A 4,263-nucleotide genomic window follows, 5' to 3' on the forward strand; every position below is an offset into this window, starting at 1 on the left:
TGTGATGGTATGAGCTTGGTCTTTTTTTTATGTGTCTGGTCTTATTGTAGCTTGTTGTACAGTGTTTGGTTGATGTCCCTGGAAGGACTGCACTTTTCTGAGGGGAAGTGGAGGGGTTAAGTCTGGGGCAGGGAGTGGGGAGGAGTTGGGGAGAGATTGGTGGGAAGAGAGGAAGGTGAAACTGCAGTTGGGATATGAAATATGAGAGAAGAATAAAAATAATTTTGAATAAAAACCAACCAAACAAAAACCCAACCCCCAAATGTAAATAAACTTAACATCATTAGATGAGTTCACTAAAAACAAAATTAATAATGTAACTGTCCACCAGATGGATCAGGGAAAATGTGTACATGGTGGAATATTGTTCAGTCTCAAAGGAAGAAGGAGGACGAGGAGGAGGAAGAGGAGGGGGAGGAGGAGGAGGAGAAGGAGGAAGAGGAGGAGAAGGAGGAGGAGGAGAAGGAGGAGGAGGAGGAAGAGGAGGAGGGGGAGGAGGAGGAGGAGAAGGAGGAAGAGGAGGAAGAGGAGGAAGAGGAGGAGAAGGAGGAGGAGGAGGAGAAGGAGGAGGAGGAGGAGAAGGAGGAGGAGGAGGAGGAGGAAGAAGAGAAGGAGGAGGAAGAGGAGAAGGAGGAGGAGGAGGAGGAAGAAGAGAAGGAGGAGGAGGAGAAGGAGGAGGAGGAGGAGGAGGAGGAGGAGGAGGAGGAGGAGAAGGAGAAGGAGAAGGAGAAGGAGAAGGAGAAGGAGAAGGAGAAGGAGAAGGAGAAGGAGAAGGAGAAGGAGAAGAAGAAGAGCCGGGCGGTGGTGGTGCACGCCTTTAGTCCCAGAACTTGGGAGGCAAAGGCAGGCAGATTTCTGAGTTCGAGGCCAGCCTGGTCTATAGAGTTCCAGGACAGCCAGGGCTACACAGAGAAATCCTGTCTTGAAAAACCAAAAAGAAGAAGAAAAAGAGGGGGAAGGAGAAGGAGAAGGAGAAGAAGGAGAAGCAGAAGGAGAAGGGGAAGAAGAAGAAAAGAAAAAATAGGAAATTCTGTGATATCATGGATGACCCTAAAAGGCATATGTTATGTGAAATAATCCAGACACAAGAGCAGATATGAAGGCAAACATACATGTAGACCACTGAAAATTCAAACTCATAGAAAGAAAGAATAGAATGTTTATTATCTGAGGCTGGACCATGGAAGGATTGGGGAAATGTTAGTCAAATGACACAAAATTTCAGTGAAACAAGAAGAAAAATTCAGGCCCACAGAGACCAAATCCATGTTGAGGATTGTTAGGTGTTTTGACCACAACAATAAGTGTAAGTAAATTAGGTTAATGGATTAAGTAAGTTTGTTCCACTATCCTACATGTGTACTCACATCAAAACCTCATGTTTTTTAAAAAAGATATATTTATTTATTATATGTATATGAGTACATTGTTGCTGTCTTCAGACACACCAGAAGAGGGCATTGGATTCCATTAGAGACGGTTGTGAGGCACCATGTAGGTGCTCGGAATTGAACTCAGGACCTCTGGAAGAATAGTCAGTGCTCTCAGCCACTGAGTCATCTCTTCAGCCTCCTCCCCCCAAACCTCAGGTTTTTTTTTTTTTTTTTTTCAGAGCTGAGGACCCAACCCAGGGCCTTGTGCTTGCTAGACAAGCTCTCTATCGCTGAGCTAAACCCCCAACCAAACCTCATGTTTTATGTACTAAATCTTTACTTGTCAGTTAAAAAAAATTCAGACAGAACAACTTTGTTACTTTCTTTTTTACCACAACGAAACGATACATTTATAAAAATAAAGGAATGCATTTGTAAGTAAAATCAAAAGCTAAATGCTTGCAGATGACCAGTATTTCAGTAAGTGTTGGTGACCTACTGTTTCAGTTACTTTTCCTATTGCTGTGATAAAACACTGGCTTCAGCGAAAGAAGATGCACCTAAACCTGCAGAAGCTTGATGTGCCAGTGTTGAGGGAAACCCTGGATGGGGCACCCTCTCAGACGGAAAAACGAAGGGGGGATGGGAAAGAGATTCTGTGAGGGAGGGATGAGGTCAGAGGGCAGCATTTGGGAAGTAAATAAATAAATAAACCACCATGATCAAGCAATTTGTGAAATAAAGTGTTTTATCAAGGATTCACAGTTCTAGAGGAGTGGAGCCCAAAACCATCACCAAATTGTGTTGCCCTTAACTATGCCTAAAATAAACCACTCAGGATCAGACTCTCAAAGTTTGAGCCGTTACCAGCTACTGAGCCATGTTGAACTGAACTGCCTTCTTGCCTTCTACAAATAACCTCTCTGCAGGCCCATGAAGGTGCCAGTTTGGTTCAATATTTTCCTGGTGATGATCAATCCTGTGTGCACAATAAAGCACAAAGTAAGCTAAATGAAGATGGAGTGTGACTACATCCAAACTCTCTGTAAAGTGTATGTGATGCTTTCCCTAAAAATAGGTTCTATAGATTGACTGAGAAAAACAAGCTTAAGATAAGGGTCTGGGGGAGGGTCAGTGTTGTCTCTGGTCACACAGATTACCAAAGCTATTAAAGGCCACCAGATTAGAAAGCAAGTCTTCTCCCAGACTTCAGAAAGGATAACAGGTATTGCATTCTTTCCCTTGAAGAACAACCCTGTGTTCTTAACATTCCAGCCCCATCCAACCCCTGTACTTATCTGTGAGCATAGAAATCCCTGTGTCCCCACACATCATACACAAGTGAAGCAATTCCTTATGATGAACCTCATGTAGGTGCAAGCATGGAAGTACATATAGAGATGATGTATTGGTTCTGTTTCTATTGGATGTAGGACCGTGAAAGGACAGCCTGGTTTCTGGTCGAGCACTGGCTAGAGATGGCTGGAGACCCAGCAAGTTTCCCTGCAAGAGACAGCATGCATTTCACCACACTCCCAGACTTCAGGCTCCTGACATGAGGACAATGCCCCTACTAGCTCCTCCACAGGTAGAGGGTGTGACTACAGGCTGCAGAGCCTCAAGACATCCCCATATTCATGAGATACCCAAAGGCCAGAGGGCATAGCCAATTAAGCATTCCTTCCCAGACCCTCCTCCTCCTCTCAAAAGGTGTTTAGCCTCAGGCCTGCCCTGAGAAGATGGGGTACAGCTTCATCTACTTTCTGCCATGACAGTAAATGTTTTAAAACCATGGACTACCTCTCATCTTTGTGGCCTGCAGTGGGGGACCGTGGAGAAGGTCTTCAACTACTGAGCTGCCACCTAACCTCCCTCCAAACACCCCTCTGCATTCCAGCCACAGAGGCTGCTCACTCAAGGGATCTAGCCAAGGCAGCCATGACCCAGTTGCTGTGACCAAGAGTCTCATTCCCTACAGGGTGCTACCAGAGCTCATCTTGTCCCCCCTCGCTCCTTCTCAGTCCTTCCTCAGCTTCTCAGTGGCATCTGAGAGCCCAAGGATCTGAGACCAGCCAATCCCCATCCGCCTCCTTACCCAGGGATGCCCAACCCAAGAGCTCCGGCCCACGCAGGGTTTCAGACTGTGATCTCCCCATGCCTGGAGCGGAGCCCTGTGACTTTCCACAGCCTGGCATCCTCCTGGCACTGCATGGAGTGAGCACTCCTGCTTCTGCCCTCCTGAGCTGTGGCCCCAGCCCTTTGGGGCAGCAGAAACATGGGATCCACAACTCAGTCCAACATGACCCACACCTGCGTGTGCACCACAGCCCCACAACTGATGGAGGGTGTGGACAAAACTAGCTCCAAGTGTATCCCCGATGGCTCCACAAAGATCCGCTCCATGGAACTCAAGGACAGTGAGTAACTCCCGGCCTTGTTCAAAAGACTAGGTCTCTCTCTCTCTCTCTCTCTCTCTCTCTCTCTCTCTCTCTCTCTCTCTCCCTCCCTCCCTCCCTCCCTCCCTCCCTCCCTCCCTCCCTCCTTCTGCCCCTCCCTCCCTCCCTCTCTCTCTCTTTCTTTCTTTCCCTTTCTATGTGTTCCTGGCCAGCTTCTTCCCTTTGACCTTTAGCTACAGCCTCCAACTCAATGGCAAGATGGCTGCAACCCCCTAGCCTCCACTCTTCCCATTCCCCAGCCCCACAGAGAGGACTCCTTCACAACTAACAAGTATCTTTCAGGCAGCAGCTCCTGCCCTGACTCTTGTTCTAGGACTCCTTCCCTTTCCTTTTGAGACAGTTTTCTTTCTTGTGGCCGAGAACTCCAGGCTGGGTCTGGAGGAACTGCTCTCAGAATCACTGGCTCCAACCCAGACACCTCACCTGACTGAAGA

This window comes from Arvicanthis niloticus, chromosome 24 (genome assembly GCF_011762505.2).
Source record: "Arvicanthis niloticus isolate mArvNil1 chromosome 24, mArvNil1.pat.X, whole genome shotgun sequence".
NCBI lineage: Eukaryota > Metazoa > Chordata > Mammalia > Rodentia > Muridae > Arvicanthis > Arvicanthis niloticus.